Source organism: Heterodontus francisci, chromosome 19 (assembly GCF_036365525.1).
Source record: "Heterodontus francisci isolate sHetFra1 chromosome 19, sHetFra1.hap1, whole genome shotgun sequence".
Classification (NCBI taxonomy): Eukaryota; Metazoa; Chordata; class Chondrichthyes; order Heterodontiformes; family Heterodontidae; genus Heterodontus; species Heterodontus francisci.
In genome coordinates, this window is record NC_090389.1 from 60,980,610 (window position 1) to 61,000,351 (window position 19,742).

At 42.1% G+C, this 19,742-nt stretch overlaps 1 protein-coding gene across 1 annotated transcript in view; it reads left to right on the plus strand.

Moving 5' to 3' along the window:
* The window catches only part of LOC137380100 (FYVE, RhoGEF and PH domain-containing protein 3-like), a 263,386-nt gene that overhangs the window by 105,112 nt on the left and 138,532 nt on the right, over positions 1-19,742 (plus strand). The window lies entirely within an intron of this gene.

Genomic DNA, 19,742 nt, shown 5'->3' on the forward strand with positions numbered 1-19,742 from the left:
GCTTTAATTGCTGCGCAACCATGATCAAACACAGTCAGCATTATGTCTTACTCATGAACGTCCAACAACCTCACCCTAGTTGGCACGATACCAACCATTAATATCCTTCAGGGAAGAGAACCTGCCACCTTTAACTGTTTTGGCCTATACAAGACTCTAGGTCTATAATTTCTTTTCATTTGTTCATAGGATGTGGGCATCACTAGCTAGGCTAGCATTTATTGCTTGTCCCTAATTGCCCTCGAGAAGGTGGTGCTAGGCTGCGGCCTTGAATCACTGCAGTCCATGTGGTGCAGGTACACCCACAGTGTTGTTCGGAAGGGAGTTCCAGAATTTTGACCCAGTGACACAGCTTTTGTTTCTTTACTTGTCTCATAACCAGTCCCTTTGGCCTTACACCTAGAAACTTTTGTCATTTAATCTCCTCTGCCCTCCACTGTCACAGACTTTCCCTTTTGTTCTTCCCCACCCTCCCCCTTTCACATGCTCAAAACTGATTACATTTTTAACATTTCCCAGTTCTGATGAAAGGTCGTGGACCTGAAATGTTACATCTGTTTCTCTCTGTACAGATGCTGCCAGACCTGCTGAATATTTCCAGCATTTTCTATTTTTATTTCAGATTTGCAGCATCTGCAGTATTTTGCCTTTGCATTTATTCATCACCTTCCACATCCTGAGCATGCAAGAATGCTTCACAGCCAATGAATTATTTTCATTCACTGTTTTGTGGTCCAATTTAACAGCCAATTTATGCAGTTAGCTCTCTTATACTGGTATTGTTTCAGGTATGAATGCTAGCCAGTAAACTATGCTTGCTCAGAAATTGTCTGGGGATCTTTTATGTTCACTGGGAGGAACAGACAGGACTGTGGTTTAATATTTTACTTGCAAGATACAGGCAGAAAACAGACAGTAGGCATAAATGGATCACAGAATCAGAATCACAGAATAATACAGTGCAGACGAGGCCCTTCGGCCCATCGAGTCTGCACCGATGCATTAAAGACACCTGACCTTTCTACCTAATCCCATTTGCCAGCACTTGGCCCATAGCCTTGAATGTTATGACTTGACAAGTGCTCATCCAGGTACTTTTTAAAGGATGTGAGGCAACCCACCTCTACCACCCTCCCAGGCAGTGCATTCCGGAAGGTCACCACCCTCTGGGTAAAAAAAGTTCTTCCTCAAATCCCCCTTAAACCTCCTGCCCTGCACCTTAAACTTGTGTCTCCTCATAACTGACCCTTCAACTAAGGGGAACAGCTGTTCCCTATCCACCCTGTCCATGCCCCTCATAATCTTGTACACCTCGATCAGGTCACCCCTCAGTCTTCTCTGCTGCAGCAAAAATAACCCAAGCCTATCCAACCTCTCTTCATAGCTTAAATATTCCATCCCAGGCAACATCCTGGTGAATCGCCTCTGCACCCCCTCCAGTGCAATCACATCCTTCCTATAATGTGGCGACCTGAATTGCACACAGTACTCCAGCTGTGGCCTTACCAAAGTTCTGTACAACTCCAACATGACCTCCCTGCTTTTGTAATCTATGCCTCGATTGATAAAGGCAAGTGTCCCATATGCCTTTTTCACCACCCTATTAACCTGCCCTTCTGCCTTCAGAGATCTATGGACAAACACGCCAAGGTCCCTTTGTTCCTCGGAACTTCCCAGTGTCAGGCCATTCATTGAATACTTTCATGTCACATTACTCCTTCCAAAGTGTATCACCTCACACTTTTCAGGGTTAAATTCCATCTGCCACTTTTCTGCCCATTTGACCATCCTGGTCTATATCTTCCTGTAACCCAAGACACTCAACCTCACTGTTAACCACTCGGCCAATCTTTGTGTCATCCGCGAACTTACTGATCCTACCCCCCACATAGTCATCTATGTCATTTATATAAATGACAAACAATAGGGGACCCAGCACAGATCCCTGTGGTACGCCACTGGACACTGGCTTCCAGTCACTAAAACAGCTGTCTGTCATCACTCTCTGTCTCCTACAGCTCAGCCAATTTTGAATCCACCTTATCAAGTTACCATGTGCGTTTGCTTTCTTGATAAGTCTCCCATGTGGGACCTTGTCAAAGGCTTTGCTGAAATCCATGTAAACTACATCAACTGCACTACCCTCATCCACACACCTGGTCACATGCTCAAAAAATTCAATCAAATTTGTTAGGCATGACCTCCCTCTGACAAAGCCATGCTGACTATTCCTAATTCCTTTTCTGATTGGTGGGATGTGACAAGTGGAGTCCCGCAGGGGCCTCAACTTTGTACAATTTATATCAATGACTTAGATGAGGGGAGTGGCATGGCACCAAAGATAGGTAGGAAAGTATGTTGTGAAGAGGACATAAGGAGGTTGAAGACCAATATAGATAGGTTGAGTGAGTGGGCAAAAGTCTGGCAGATGGAGTACAATGTGGGAAAATGTGAAGTTGTTCTCTTTGGCAGGAAGAATAAAAAAGCAAGTATTACTTAAACAGAGGAGAACAACTGCAGAATTCCGAGGTGCAGAGGGATCTAGATGTTCTAGTGCATGAGTCACAAAAAGTTAGTATACAGGTACAGCAAGTAATAAAGAAGGCTAATGGAATGCTATCCTTTATTACAAGAGGAATTGAAAATAAAAATAAGGATGTTATGTTTCAGTTATACAGGGCATTGGTGAGACCACATCTCGAATACTGCGTGCAGTTTTGGTTTCCTTATTTAAGGAAGGATGTAAATGCGTTGGAGGTGGTTCAGAGGAGGTTTACCAGATTGATGCATCTGAATGAGTGGGTTGTCGTATGAGGAAAGGTTAGATTGACTGGGCTTGTTTTCACTGGAGTTTAGAAGAGTGAGGGGAGACTTGATTGAAGTTTATAAGATCCTGAACAAGATGGATGTGGAGAGGATGTTTCCTCTTGTGGATGAGTCCAGAACTAGGGGGCACTGTTTTAAAATTATGGGTTGTCCTTTTAGGACAGAGATGAGGAGAATTTTTTTCTGAGGGTTGTGTGACTTTAGAACTCTCTGGCTCAGAAGGTGGTGGAGGCGGGTTCATTGAATATTTTTAAGGGGGGTAGGTAGATTCTTGTTAGGCAAGGGAATCAAAGGTTATCGGGGATAGATGGGAGTGTGGAATTCGAAATACAAACAGATCAGCAATGATTTTATTGAATGGCAGAGCAGGCTCGAGGGGCTGAATGGCCCACTTTTCCTAATTCATATGTTCATATGTAAAATGGCACATGCACAATGTTGTAGCAGTATCACAGTACTAAAGTGTCAACCTAGATTATGTAGTTGAGGGAGTGGGACTTGAACCCACAATCTCTGACTTAGAGACGTGACTGTTTCCACTGAGCCATACGGACACTTGAAATGGGTAAGACCTTGCCCTCACCTGTATTAAATGTCATCTGCCATAGTTTGGTCCATTTGCAAATATTGTCTAGGTCCTTCTGTAATTTCATGAATGCTTCGTCAGATGATGTTGGGACAGAATTTACTGTCAATAATAGTGAAGTTAACGGTGCACTCTTGTTTTTTTATACGCAAGTCGCACAGCATCTTCAGGCAATTTAAGATGTGTGGTACATGATATGATAATCCGTAAATTGCTGTCTGCAATGCACCACTTGCCGTTCACTTATTCAGAAGCAGCATCTTGCCATCTGATTTAACGCTCATTTGTATTCAGTGCCATGAAGTTCCTGTGCTTGCATGGTAGATATGAAATCACCTCACCAAAGAAAGTTGCCTCCCTCTCTTTCTGTAATCATCTTCTCCCAACGAGCAGACCACTGAGATATCTGCACTCTTCTAATTCTGGTCTCTTGAGCTTCCCTGATTTTAATTGCTCCACTATTAGTGGCTGTGCCTTCAGTTGCTAAGGCCCTGCGTTCTGGAATTCCCTCCCTAAACATCTCTTTACATCTCTTTGATCCTTTAAAATGCTCCTTAAAGCCTACCTATTTGACCAAACTTTTGGTCATCAATCCTAATATCCCCTTATGGGGCCCATGTTCCATTTTGCATTATATTGCTCCTGTGAAGCGCCTTGGGTTGTTTTATTATGTTAAAAGTGCTATATAAATACAAGTTATTTTTGTTAATGGCACAATAATCAAAGTTAGGTTTTGGTGGATGGTTGGAGTTCATTTGTCTTAAGATCATAAGAAATAGGAGCTGGAATAGCCATGTGGCCCTTGAGTCTGCTCCACCATTCAATAAGATTATGGCTGATCTGATTGTGGCCTTAACTCCACTTTGCTGCCTGCCCCCCATAACCCTTGACTCCCCTGTAGATCAAAAATCTGTCTAATTCAGCCTTGAATATATTCAGTGACCCAGTCTCCACTGGAAGAGAATTCCAAAGATTAATGACCCTCAGAGAAGGAATTCCTCCTCATTTCTGTCTTAAAAGGGAGACCACTTAATTTGAAACTGTGCCCCTAGTTCTAGATTTCCACATGAGGGGAAATATCCTTGGGGTCCAACAACTGGTGAAGCAGTTTTCTGATGACTGTAATGAATTTTAGTTTATTGCCAAAATGTAGAGCAACACTGAAGATAATTTCTGCAGAATGTTCTGCTTTGACAAAAAGCAATCTGCACATGTTAGTTCAATACCTCTTGGGTGCATGTGCAGATGAGGTAAAATGAATGTGCCTGCAAGTTACAAAGATGGATCAAAACATCTGTGAGTGAATGTTATTGTGGGAAGTCTGAGATACCAATGTCTTCAGGCTGTTTTTGGCTGATAATGATCTGGATGCTTCTGCAGAAAGTTCGGTTGGGGACATTTGGTTGGGTGAAAAGGTTTCTTTGACTGATGTCCAGGGGCCCAAAATACTTAAATTTGTTTGTGTTCCTAATTTTTCTATCCTAAACATAATTTTAATCTTTGTTCAGAAATGTGGAAAATCCTATACATGAAGGTTGAACTAAGAAATAAGGAGCAAGGATCTCCCCATGGAGTTCAGTTGAGCCATACAGATAAGGCAGATCCCCAGAGAGTTAGCTGGAAGTGCATGTGTGTGGGTGCCAGATGAGACTAAAGTTGGAATTGGGGTCAACTGTATGTTTTCTGTTGTTGCATAGCTTGCTAGCACTCAACATTGAGGCTCAAGCATGAATAATGACCTTTGGGCAAGATATCAGAAGGTGAATGGCACCCATCGAACTGCACTCCAGTAAGGCACTGATCCTTTCTGGAGAAGGAGGTGGAGCGAAAATTGACCAGGATGAAAAAAGTACAAAACAGCTTGAATAAAATATAATCAGTTATTGATCTAGTTAAAACCTCTAGTTTTGCACTCTCAATATTGAAAGTATTGACTGTTGACCTAACAGCTGTACAACTTCACTAGCAATAGTGATGCACCTCCCACTTCAAATTCACACATCCTATTCACTTGTTACATGTTTACTGTGTATAACCAGTGTTAAAATGTTTTGATACTTTTGATGGCCGATGACCATTTGTCTCTGCTGCTCCTTGTAAATGGCTATTCTATCCTTTAAGAGCAGTGCATCCAAGAGTACCGAATCTGAATTTATTATTTTTTTACAATTGTTAATATTTTGTTGAAGATTGCATTGATATCCAAGTTAACAGAAGGTACGTGTGCATCTGTGACGCCACAGATTTTTTTTTCTAAAGCTTATGGTGAGAGTTTATTTGGTGCCACAATTTCTGAGGAAAACTTTTGCAACAAACTATGTGTGATATCACTATGAACTATCAGCCAGAATTCATAAGACAAAACCACCAATAGCTATCCCAGTACAGTGTTCTCAGCTGTATTTCTTTCCTATACTTCAGTGCATGGTTTAGAGCATTTGACAAAAGTTCTAGCTCCTGTGCTATCTATTGGTTACATTGAGATTGAGTTCCCCTATGAAGCTTTAGTTGTTTTAACTATTTTTTTTATATTATGACTTTCTTTTTAAATTGTACCAAGAATTATCAGTCGGCTCTTGTATTCTTAAGAGTTCTGTTCTGCTTTTGCCTAATGGCAGGGAATAAAGATAGGTGTGTAACATTGAACACTGGATAACTGTATTAGTTCATCAAACCAAAAAGAGCTCCAATAGTTAAGAAATGTGGTTACTATTGCAAATCTCAATTTTGAAGTGTTCATACAGATGCCAGAGACCAATGGACCAGTGCTAAACATTTAACATGGATGTGGGAGTTGATCAGTTGATTCAGTGTAAAGTTGTGTTTTCTCGAGTGATTTATAGTACCTCTACAGTGTTTCAATATCTACAGATATGTTGTGCTGTCCATGAACTGAAAAATTAAGGATGCAATGAATGGAGAATATTTTCTAGAGGTTTGTGATTTTTGTTTTTATTTTGATTGGTAAAGCAATGTCTCCAGTCTGGTTAGCAAAATTCTGAATAAATTAGAATAGTCCAGGAAGGAATGGCAATAGGTCATTCAGATCACTTCTTCAAATTTACTTTTCACTAAATTAAGTTTATGTTCACTGATCATTCTGAAAATGAAGTTATTTTCTTGGTTTACCTATCTATTATAGATCTCCATATACTCCCCTCTGCCTTTGGCTGCAGAGTTTGATAATAAGCAGTAATCTTTCCTTATTCCTTATCTATTTTGCACTCAAATCAGTTTTTTTGCTTTTCTCCACATCCTGTTCAGTATATGAGTATTTCTTGTGGCATGGCACTCCAGAATTGAACTCGATGTTCCAAGTGCAATATCACCAGTGTATTGTAAAGCTTTCCCATAACTTCTGAGGACTGAAGGCTGCATATTGTTTTTTTTATTGCTTCATCACGTTGGCTACATATGGAGGTTGCATTCATTCTACAGCTGCAGCATCTGTGCAAGGCAGTTTCATTTTGCATTGTTGCTGACATAGTGTAACTCGGGAGCTGGGCCCCAACCTGACCTATCCCCACTACAACTACTTAGCCCTTAATTGTAGTACCAGTGCAGCCCGAATGTGATTCCATTGTTATTCCCAGATCCTGTTCTATATTTTCCTATTATGACTTAATTATTGCACACTAGTCAAAAGAAAATTTACGTTCAACAGTGTTGAATTTCATTTCGCCATATGCACATTCAGTCTAATTCTTTCCACAAATCCTTCACTACATCTTCTGTCTGGTTATAGTTAAGAGTGAAAGTTGAAAGTATCGTGCAGACCCCAGTGAAATAACATATCTGTTGGAAAGAAATTATAAATGTATTTTGTCTTTTTAAAGCAAAAACAATTAGCGATTCTATGTCATTCAGGTTTTTATAATTTTCTCAGTTTGGGAACTACATCAGTGATGTGGTTTTGTGAGTTAAGCTACAAGTTTCCAAATTTTATGCTCATATACAATTGGAAATGTCTCACTTTGTGGCTCTCTTTTTCTTGCTGCCCTATCCTTTTGCTTCACTGGCCCCTCATTTCCCACTCGTGCTCTCACTGCCTCTCCCCTGCACCCGCTCTTGCTCTCGCTGTTTTCTCCCCAATCATCTTTCTCGGACCTCTCACTTTCAGTCTTCTATTGTTTTGACACTAAATGGCCTTTCCTGTTGTTTCTAACTTTTCTCTTTTTTTTTCTCTCTCTCTCTCGCTGTCTGCCTCCTCTTTCTCATATTCCCTGCTCTTCTACTCTCTCTCTTGCTTTCTCTGCCTTCCCTCCCTGTTTTTCACACCACCTTGCCCTCCTGCTATTTCTGTGCCCATCCCCTCTCTATCAGCACCCACCACTCCCACCAAACTCTGTGCGGCTGGCTGTATTTTACGCACTCTCTTCTTGTGGCTGCTTCCTCACAGTCTCCTTTCTATCACGCTGTCTTTTTCTCCCTTGCTTTCAATCTTTCTTTTTGGTCTCCTTCATTCCCTGGTTGAATGAATTATAATGAATGGAATATAGGAGGAGAGAATTTTGTGGAATCCTGTATACTCAGTGCTTTACAAATTGAACTGTGTTGTCTGCTTGAGGGGGAGAATGCGGAAATGAGATTGAGGCTCAAATTTTGAGATTGTCTTGTGTGTTTGGTGACAAATTTTATTCTTAGCTGTAAAAAATGGAATGGGTGAGAAGTTTTCCTGGTAGCTTTATCTCCGTGTTATTTTGGTTAAATGTGATTGGGGCAACTGAGGGTTGTTATTGCGCAACAAGATTGATGAGCAATCGATTAGAAAAGAGTTTTAAAAAAAGACTTTACTACTAAGGAGAAAGCAAATAAAATGACGCATCAAAAAATGTAATGATCACCATGACAGACCCAAGGGACATTATGATGAAAATCTAGTGGCCAATAATTCTGGGGGTCCTGTATTCAGATCGTGGAAGCGCGTTTTGCATTTGAAGTGCAATGCATGTATTGTGGTCGCAGAATGTCCCAAATTTCATTAATATGCTCCAGTTGCTCCTGCATTGCCCCATGATAGGCTTTTACACAAGCAGAAAAGTCTGCTGCTGCAGGCCCAAAAGGGTTACAATAGTGGCAGTGACTTCATAGTCTGGGCCTTCTGGCTACTGTGGAAAAATCTCACATCTGCAAGGCACACTGACAGAAGGCAGTACTAATGGACACCCTTCGGACAAAACCACAGAGAAAATTAGGTGGGAAGACCAGGAAGCCATCTTCCTTTGTTTCCATTGGAACATCCCATTGGGGAAGTCCTGCAAATCTTCGGACAACATTGAGGGAGCAGAGACCTGGCATCATAAGTCTCTATTACCTTTCTCGTGACTGCTTTTTTTTCCCGACAGTGCATGTGGAATAGTCATTCTCCAGGCAAACAACCAATGAAAATCGACCCCAAAATCTCTAACATAGGTAGAACTTTCTGGTGTTTTGTGTTTTTCTTTCTGAACAAATCAAACTGACTATGGTGAATCTCAGTATGCCTAGGGGTAAACTAGCTGGACTTGCAATTTTTCGGGTACCTTGGTCTGTGGATAAACCAAACCAAATGTCAAAATTTAACAGGTGAACTGTATAAACATGATCTTAACATATTTGAGGAATAAGATAGGAACTGATCTGATGTCTTTACTTTTTAAAACCCCATTCAAAGAATGATATTATTTCTAATGGTATTTCATAGATTTTGGGCAAACTCTGTGTGGTTGAACACAAGAACGGCCGCTATGGTAGAGCTGAATTTATGCTCTCCACCCTCCGCCCCCCACCCCCCCCCCCCCTCCTCCCCACCCGCCAAAGACAGGAATGGTGGGGGCCCAAAAATACTAGTGCCAACTTCATGGTGCTGATTACAGCACTGACAACAATCACCAGGTCAGGGGAAGGACGGAACAGGAATCCTGCCCTCCTCCCAATTAACGACTATTAAGACTGTTGAAAAGCTTAAAAGCTTGTCAGGGTTTGAAGTTCAAATTCAGGTAACTTGCATCTTCTGAAACAGATCAGCTGAGGGGAGGCAGGTACAGAGTGGGGAGCCAGCCATAGCTGCCCCAGGGAATCACCTCGGCCCCTTGAGAGGGTCAGCAGGGCAAAGGTGGACTCAGCTGTTGGTAAACAGGTGTCCCTGGTGCTGTGCAGGTGGCAGGGAGAGTGGGTACTCAGAACCCAGGCATTAAATGGGGTTGGCACCCCCTGGCATCACAGGGGCAGAAGAGCAGCGGCAAGACTACCAAAAACAATTGGGTGGCCACCTGTCTAGAAAGAAGGCTCCAGCTGGCATTGGGATCACAGCTGTCAGATTTTAGGTCCAGTGGCATTGAGGGGCAACACGCTGTGCAGGAAGGGTGCAGCCCTGAACATCAGGAGGGCACTGGAGAGGAAAGAAGGGCAGGAATGCAATAGAGGCCCAACCATCAACACAGGATCTACTGCCAAAGACTGAGCTACCTGGAGATGACCGAGAGGCGGTGCCGTGGGAGACTGCGATTCTCCAGGCAGATGGTCACAGATATCTGTGCCCTCATTGTCGAAGACCTCACACTATGCAGCACTGGTTGCCATGCCCTGCCAGTTTCTGTCAGTCACTGTGGCTTTGAACTTCACTTCTGGCCCCTTCCGAGGATCAGCTGTGTACCATTGTGGCAATTCAAATAGCTGCACATCATTGCATCTTGATGGTCGCTGATGCCCTCTTTGCCAGAGCTGTACAGCACATCCATTTAATAACAGAGGACATTGAGTTTCGCTTCCTTTGCTTGATTCCCCCAGGTGCAAGACATCATCGATTGCACCTAAGTGGCCATCAAGGCACCCAGTGACCAGTCTGTGCCATCCATGAAGAGGAAGGGCTTCCACTCTCTCAATGTCAACTAGTCTGCAATCACAACGTGCTTCCTCCATGTGTGTGCTCACTTTCCTGGCAGCTGCCATGACTCCTTCATCCTCCCCCAGCCTAGGCTGCCTCAGATCTTCATTCAAACTCCAAAGTGTGTGGAAGATTCCTGCAGACAAGGGTTATCCCTTGAAGAGATGGCTACTGACTCCTCTGCGGGAGCCCCAAACTGAGATCTTACAATCAATGCCATCTGCTCAGTAGGATAACCATTGAGCAGGCCATCGGGCTTCAAAAGATGCAATTCTGGTGTCTGGACCGGTCCGGTAGTGCCCTCCAAACCCTCCTGCAAGGGTCTCGGTCATTGTGTGGTCTGCTGCGCTTTACATTAAATGGCTCTGTAGAGAGGTACGGACCATGAGGCCATTGAGGCTCTAGAAGGAGACAGCTCATTGGGGAAGGAACAGGAGGTGCAAGAGGAGGCAGAGGGAGATGACGTTGAACAGAGAGGTACCCCTGCATGATGACGTGGCCTCTTCCTTTCCCTAATGGCTACAGCATTAGATCTTGGACAGTATTGATGAGGTGAGGGACTCCCCTGCCCGGGGTTCCAGGCCTCCAACTCCCCTGTAATATCTTGCTTCCCTCTGGTGAAGTGGAAGTCTTTGGCACAAACCACAGATCTCTCCCTCAGGATAACCAGCAGGCTCAGTGGATGCTGATGGAGTCTACATGAATCCCACATTTCATCTGACCCTCCTCAGTTCCCACCCCTACTAGCTCGATGTGGACAGAAAACCTGTTTCCATACCAATTAAGGGCTTCCCCACTTGAAAATCTGAACTTTAATCAGTTTCCCACTGGTGGCAGGTTTCTGACCCAAAAATCTCACTCAGCTCCTGTTTCCCACCTCTTGTGAACTTTATTTTTTATAAGCAGCTTGCCCTCCCATTCCTTTTTCATAAAAACCCGCACTGAAATTCATACCTACCCCTGACGCCACTGAGAGAAGGGTAAGAGTTCACAATATGATATACTCATGATATTGCATCACTGGTGCTACTTTGTGAGTGCAGCAGCTTGTAAATGATTGCTCACTGTTTGAACTATTCTCATGATGCAAAGCATTCTATGACTATTTAGGCTGGGCAAATCTGTATTCTAGGTGCTGTTTTCGTGCAGAACGCATCACATGCTTACTATGAGCCATTGCACCGTCTTGAATTGTTTTTGAAGGGGCATTTATAATTTGAGGCATGGTAAGTGAAACAGTTTGTAGTGTATGAGCACCTTGTTTTACAGGTAATCTGCATTGCATTGTGTAGTGCTCAAGAGCACAGGACTGTGCAGGAATTCTGTGCGCAGACCTTAGCTATGCTGCTGCAATATAAATGTTTTATCACTTGCCCGAGCCTGTGGAATTTTGGACAAGCAAAGATGATCTATTGTTGCTATCAGGCATACCTATGACCCTCTGTTGTTCTGCAGTCTTGTACTGCAAACTGGCAGCCTTTTAATTTGTTGCTAAAATTAATTTTGGTTGGTTTGTTGCACGACTCACTAAGAACGACAGGACATCTTTTCAAAAACTTTAATTTGCTTAAGTGTGATCAGAATATTGAATGTTTGTATTTTCAATTTAGATCCTTTTGTTTATTAGACCTCCTCATCTCCCACACCCCAACCCCATGAAAAGCGATGGTGCCTGATTTTCTCTTACAAAACTGTGCATAATGTTTCAGGGGAATACAGTCTATTAATTCAAGTCTTTTAATTTTAATTAATTTTGGACTTAACTTTTTAAGCAAAAATTAAGTTGCACTATGCTGTTTTTATTTAAATTGCTTAATTTGAATTGATAGATGGATTGTTTTTTTATCCAGGCATAAAATTACTTTTAATTAACAGGTATAGTAGACTGTAGTTGTGTATTCATTTTTCTTGGATTTCTGTTCTTGCTTCAGTGCATCTAACTCAAATGAAAGGTTAAAAATCCATAAGTTTGTGCACTCCACATAGTTTAATGCTGCTTGATTGCATTATCTGTTCACATTTTTCTGAGGAAGAAAATTGCCACTAGTAAACAATGCTGTTTGGTTCAGGCATCCCATTGACTAATCGAAAAATCATTAAGAACCACCGCATTTCATGCATGTCCAGAAATAATTTTCTGTGGGGATGGTTGGGAGGAGTGTGGGGGGCGGGGTGGAGCCTGCCCATCCCTCGCTGGATGGTAAGAGTTTCCACCAAGCGTTGGGATGCAAATGAGGTGCCCTCCCAATCACCTCTAGCAGGGTCAGCGCTGGAAGGCAGCAGTGGGTGCAATCCTATTGGAAGTGCTTCCCTCCATGGCCTCACCCCTCGTTATCTCTGTAATCTCCAACTCTACAACCCTCTCAAACTTCTGCACTCTTCCAATCCTGGCCTCTTGCACATTCCCAATTGTAATCATTTCAGCATCAGCGGGTCTTCAGCTGCCAAGACCCTATGCTCTGGAATTCCTCCCTAAACCCCTCTCTCTCTTTCCTCCTTTAAAATACTCCTTAAAAGCTATCTCTAATCTGCCCTAATATCTCCTATGTACCTCAATGTCAAATGTTGGTTGATAACTCTCCTGTGAAGTACCTTAGGATGTTTTATTATGTTAAAGGTGTTATATCAATGCAAGTTGTGCTGTTAAAGTCTCGAAAGCTTTCTATAAATTGCCTCTGTTTTGAACTTACTGCCAATTTTTGTCCTGTATATCGTTATGGAGGACGAGTTTCTGGAGTGTGTTAGAGATGGTTTTCTAGGGCAGTATGTTGAGGAACCGACCAGAGAACTGGCTATTTTAGATCTAGTATTATGTAATGAGAAAGGGCTAATTAATAATCTTGTAAAAGAACCTTTAGGGATGAGTGACCATAATATGATAGAATTTTGCATTATGTTTGAAAGTGAGATAGTTCAATCTGAAGCCAGGGTATTAAATTTGAACAAAGGAAATTATGAAGGTATGAGGGGCAAATTGGCTGAGTGGATTGGGAAAATACATTAAAAGGTATGATGGTACATAGGCAATGGATCGTCTTTAAAGAAATATTACATACTTTACAACAGTTATACATTCCTTCAAGGCACAAAAACCCGAAAAGTAAAGGCAGTCAACCATGGATAACAAAGGAAGTTTAGGATTGTATAAGATTAACAGAAAAGGCCTGTAAAGTTGCCAGAAATAGTAATAAACCTGAAGATTGGGAGGATTTTAGAATACAGCAAAAGAGGGCGAAGAAACTGATAAAGAAAGGGAGAATAGAATATGAATATAAACTAGCAAGAAATATAAAAACGGACTGTAAAAGCTTCTATAGGTACGTAAAAAGGAAATGTTTGGCTAAGACAAATGGGGGTCCATTACAGGCAGAGTCAGGACAATTTATAATGGGGAATAGAGAAATGGCAGAGAAGCTAAATGATTACTTTGTGTCTGTCTTCACTGAGGCAGGTACAAGAAATCTCCAGGAATTAGAGATCCAAGGGATTAGGGGGAATGAGGAATTGAAGGGAATTAGTATTAGTAAGAAGTTTGATTCGGAGAAATTAATGGGACTGAAGGTTGATAAGTCCCCAGGGCCTGATATTCTACATCCCAGAATGTTGAAAGAGGTAGAAATGGAGTTAGTGGATGCATTGGTGATCATCTTGCAAAATTCTATAGATTCTGGAATGATTCCTGCAGATTGGAAGGTTGAAAATGTCACGCCACTATTTAAGAGGGGAGGAAGAGAGAAAACGGGGAATTACAGACCTGTTAGCCTTACATCAGTCGTTGGGAAAATGCTAGAATCTATTCTAAAGGGTGTGATAAATGGACACTTGGATAATAATCTGGGCATAGTCAACATGGATTTATGAATGGGAAATCATGTTTGACAAACCTGTTGGAGTTTTTTTGAGGATGTTACTAACAGAATTAATAAAGGGGAGTCGGTGGACGTAGTACACTTGGATTTTCAGAAAACTTTTGACAAAGTTCCCCACTGGATGGGCCGTGGCCTCTTTCTGTGCCTTAAACCTTCTATGATTCTAGGAGGTTGGTTAGCAAAATTAAAGCACATGGAATAGGAGATAATATACTGGCATGGATTAAGGATTGGTTAACAGGCAGAAAGCAGAGAGTAGGAATAAACGGGTCATTCTCGTGTTGTCAGGCTGTGACAAGCACGCAGGGACGAGTGCTTGGGCCACAGCTGTTTACAATATATATCAATGATTTGGATGTGGGGACCAAATGTAATATTTCCAAGTTCGCAGATGACACAAAACTAGGTGGGAATGTGTGTTGTGAGGATGATGTAAAGCGGCTTCAAGGGGATTTGGACAGACTTACTGAGTGGGCAAGAACGTGGCAGATGGAATATAATGTGGAAAAATGTGAGGTTATCCACTTTGGTAGGAGGAACAGATGTGCAGAGTATTTCTTAAATGGTAAGAGATTAGAAAGTGTAGATGTACAAAGGGACCTGGGTGTCCTTGTCAATAAGTCACTGAAAGTTAACATGCCGGTGCAGCAAGCAATTAGGAAGGCTATTGGTATGTTGGCCTTTATCGCAAGAGGATTTGAGTACAGGAGTAGTGAAGTCTTGTTTCAATTGTATAGAACCTTGGTTAGACCACACCTGGAGTACTGTGTGAAGTTTTGGTCCCCTTACCTTAAGAAGGATATTATTGCCATAGAGGGAGTGCAACGAAGGTTCACCAGACTTGTTCCTGGGATGGCGGGACTGTCCTATGAAGCGAGATTGGGGAAATTGGGCCTGTATTCTCTCGCGTTTCGAAGAATAAGAGGTGATCTCGTTGAAACCTACAAAATACTTAAAGGGATAGACAGGGTAGATGCTGCTCAGATGTTTTCTCTGGTTGGGGAGTCTAGAACCAGGGGACGCAATTTCAAAATAAAGGGGACAGAGATGAGGAGAAAGTTATTTACTTGGAGGTTTGTGAATCTTTGGAATTCACTACCCCAAGGGCTGTGGAAGCTGAGTCATTGAGTATGTTTAAAGTAGAGATTGACAGATTTCTAAATACCAATGACATAAGGGGATATGAGGATAGTGTGGGAAAAAGGCATTGGCTGGAATTGTATGACACCCCAGTGAGCCAGACGGTGGTGGGGGGTTGCGAGAAATGGGCCACCCGCTACAGGTCCACTTAAGGGTCTTTACCTGTTGCAAGTGGGCGTCCGGGAGACGTGAAAGGCTGCCCAGTGAAACCTGGCGGCCTCTCAGCACACTGGAGGGGGGGGAGGGGGTAGGGCCCGGACAAACGGGCACAGGGTGCCTGACTGAGGGCCACCCCCGCTTCCCCAACCACCCCAAGGACCCGAGACGCTCCCCTTCCCCTCCCCCCCCCCCCCCCCAAACAACCATCCTTGCCTTGCAAGGGCACAACCTATTAGCCCGGCGTGGCAAACACCAACTTACCTGGACTCCTGGCTCCATGTCCTCGGCTGGGCTGCAGTCCCAGCAGTGGCCACTGCTCCCGGTGGCGCTGCTAGGACTAAGAGCTGCCGGCCCAACGATTGGCTGGCAGCTCAATGAAGTGGGACTTCCTCCCTCAAGCGGGTGGAAGTCCCGCCTTGGAACAGTTAAAGCCCGGGGACCTGTAAAATGCGGTACGGATCCCCGGGCTGGGCGGAAGCGGGTCCGCCGCCGACCTTTACGTCGGTGGCCAGCTCCCGTCCGCCTGCCGTAAAATCTAGCCCATTGAAGTGGATGATCAGTCATTATCGTATTGAATGGCGGGACAGGTTCGATGGGCTGAATGGCCTACTCCTGTTCCTGTGTTCTTATGTTATCTTTCCTTTCTCTCTATGAAGGTCTTCCTTGCTGGGGTATGGTTCTGCAGGCACCGATTTTGCTATACTATACCATGCCAAAATGGTTGTCTATTTATGAACCTTGATTGTGAAAATTAGTCTTGTTAATTTGGGGGCACATCACAGCCAAGTCCACTCTATGGCCACCTTACCTGATAATGACTAGGCTCTGAATTTCTTTCTTTCAAGAGCCAATTATCCCTCTTAAAGCCTCTGCTTTTTCACATCCCTTTCCTGCTTCCAGATCCTTCTCCAAATCCATTTTTTTAAACTGAGCTTTTGGTCACCTTCCTAATATTGCCTTCTCTGGCTTGGCATAAGTTTTCTTCCTTGTGCTTTGGTGAAGTGCATTGTAATGTTCTGTATTTAGGGTACAATATAAATGTGATAGAGTAAAGGTGCTTTACTGCTGTAAGCTTGAATTGTTTCTGCAAATTGCAGTTACACATTATCTTCAGAGGGTGTTGTATTAGTAGAGTTTTTTTTTTTGTTTTTACAAAAAGCCGGAAACTGCATTGACCACATAATCAAGTTAGATTTGTTATTTATGATGGTGCTTTGTGAGCATCATTGTTTGATTCTGTACTTGGGGCCTTTTCATTGTTCACATCCGCCCTGTAAAATTTGTTTTGCAAAGTTGGGCTACTTTCAGGTTATCTTTCCTGCTCAAGCTGCAAAATCAATTGCCCTTTTAACTCAGTGATTTAAGCCTCATATAAAAACAAAAATCCTTTAGTTGATCACACCAAGTCCAGTTCCCCTATCACCTCTGTGCTCGCTGACCTACTTTGGCTCCCGGTCAAGCAATGTCCTGATTTTAAAATTCTCATCCTTGATTTTAAAATCCTCCATCTTGCCTCTCACTGTTCTCTATCTCTCTCACTGCAGCCTCACACCTTCCAAGTTATCTGTCCTTTAATTCTGGCCTCTTGTGCATCCCTGATTTTAATTGCTTCACCGTTAATGGCTGTGCCTTCAGTTGCCTAGGCCCTAAGCTCTGGAATATTGTCCTGTCACCTCTGCATCTCCACCTTACTTTCCTCCTTTAAGACACCCCTTAAAACCTACCTATTTGACCAAGCTTTTTGGTCATCAGCCCTAATATCTCCTTTTATGGTTCGGTGTTGTACTTTGTTTTATAATGCTCCTGTAAAGCACCTTGGGATGTTTTATTACATTAAAGATGCTATATAAACGTAAGTTTTAATTCCTCTTTAAAAAGCCACATTTAATGAAACCCTCATTAGGGTATGAAGCATTTCATGCATTTTGAAAATCTTTACAGAATTAAGTTTATTTAAAAGGCATACTATTGTTGCAAATTGGCTTTAAAAAGTGTTTATTTTCAGGCTAAGGTTTGATGGGCTTCTAAGATGTTTTTCTGAGAATAAGTACCACCACCTGCTATTTTTAGCCTCTTTACAAACTTGTAGTGTGCTCATTTGTTACATGCTCCTTGTAGCAGCTTCATTAGTCACAGAACCGCTTATAAATTTAGACTGCAAGGACCCATGTTTCGCAGGCCCCTTGCGCTTTATAGGCCTATCTAGTGGCGTCTGACTTGTCACCTGTTAGCATTCTGGTCAGTCTATACATTCCATGTGAGCAGGTTGCAGCATTCAGATTATTCTAACTGCACTAAAAATAGTATATTTGACCTATTGTGAAATGGTCACGCACAAGTTTTAGTTGACTGTCAATTGCAAACAGTACAAAAATACCGACATACTTAGTGCAGACATGCTCCATGAGCAGGGTGTTAACTACAGATTTTACAAAGCTATGTTTTAACTGCAAGCAATAATCTGGGCAGTTTAGAATATTGTCTGGGTTCAGATAATTTCTGAGATCAGTGTGTTAGTATCTATCCAGCATTCAGTCTGTAAAGTTTGTGCTGGTGCACAATTGGTTGCTATCTGAGCTTCTGTGCCCAGAAAACTATGTAAGCTGGGCAGCTCAGATTCTTATCTTTGTATGTGGTTTAAACTATATTGTGTGTTGGTAAAGGAGGCACCTTTTTTTTGTATTCAGTCATTGAAGTATATATAAAGTAGATGAATTGATCAGTGTTAGTAAAAAAAAAAAATCTATGAAATGTCAACTTGATTGGCAACCTTTTAATAATTAACCTGTTTTCTTCTAAAAAGAAAAAGTGCAAATGATAACACAAAACAAAAGCAGGAATACTGGAACTATACAGCTGGTCAGCATCTATAAAGGTAAAAAGACAGCTTGCGATGCTAAAAGTGTGCATGTTCCATCAGACTTTGGATGAAGGATGCACACGTGATAAGTCTAAACTTGGTTTTACCTGCATCGTTCTCTGACCTGCCATGTATAATATTCCTTTGATAATGTTCAGTGAAACCAACCGGTCCACAATGGGTTTCATTGCTTCACTCATTAAGAAACCAGAAAAATCTGAACAAAGCTAAGTAGAGTTTAAAAAGAAAATCAGATGGTAGACATTATTTCTGACCAAATATGTCTGACTTTTGCTTGTGCTACAAGGTGTGTGGGTATAGCTGGGACAACAGTTCTTCAAGGAATGTACATACATTGTTTTTATACATTTTTAAAGTTCCATAATAAAACCAGTATAAACAGTTCTGCACACCCTGTCCATATTCTTGCAGGCATCAAAAATCAATGGTTGATTTGTGGCAAGTATCGGTTTAGGTATGCCATGGAATAAAAAAAATCCCAGACTCTAAGTCAGCATCTCCCCCTTATTTCAATAACAATTGACTTGAATGATATTTTGCAGATGCCACTTTGGCATTGTGCAGTTAGAGACAGGTGGGCAGTAGTAGCACAAATGTACTAAGTGAACTGAATAGGTGTTTACACTGACATCATAGAGATTGTCAGGGGAAGTTCTCTGAAGAATTTGGATTGTAAACATGTGTTTGTTGTATGTTTATATATAATTACACACACAAATATACAAATTTATATATACATGTAATACATAGAGAGTGCTGGAATTTGGAAAGGAGTCTGGTTCTGCCATGTTTCCACCACTGTTGTGCTCGATTTGAGAAATTTCAGTGGAAGATGGTTGGGTATTTCACCTGTCCATTCTTCCTCTGGTGGGATATTGTTCTGTCTCCTTTATCCCAAATGCAAAGTACACCTACATTGTTCAGATGTACTTGCATTCCATTGGTGGATGTGGGGACTATAATACAAAGGCAAAATACTGTTGATGCTGGAAATCTGAAATAAAAACAGAAACTGCTGGAAATACTCAGAAGGTCAATTGGCACCTATGGAAAGAGAAATGTTACAGGTGGGGAGCATTATGTTTTTTTTTCTTAACACCATCGGCAATTGATTGATGTTAGGAAAGTGGCTAGTGCAATATTGAATTGTAAAAGATAAATGTAATCTTCAGCTGGTACCTACTGCTCCCCAAAGTTCAAAGCCACTTGTAGGGCAGATGCACAAGGAGTGCAGTAAGTGGCAGTGTTGCAACTGGAATCAGCCACTAGGAATTTCAGGCCCAGATGTGCAGCTCTGTCTAAAGTGCAAACAGTTGTGATACCTAGTCAACCACATTAAATGAACATTATTATAAGGCGAAATGGTGTATAATTTAAAAAAAATACAAACTTAATTTACATATAAGTTTAAAAACT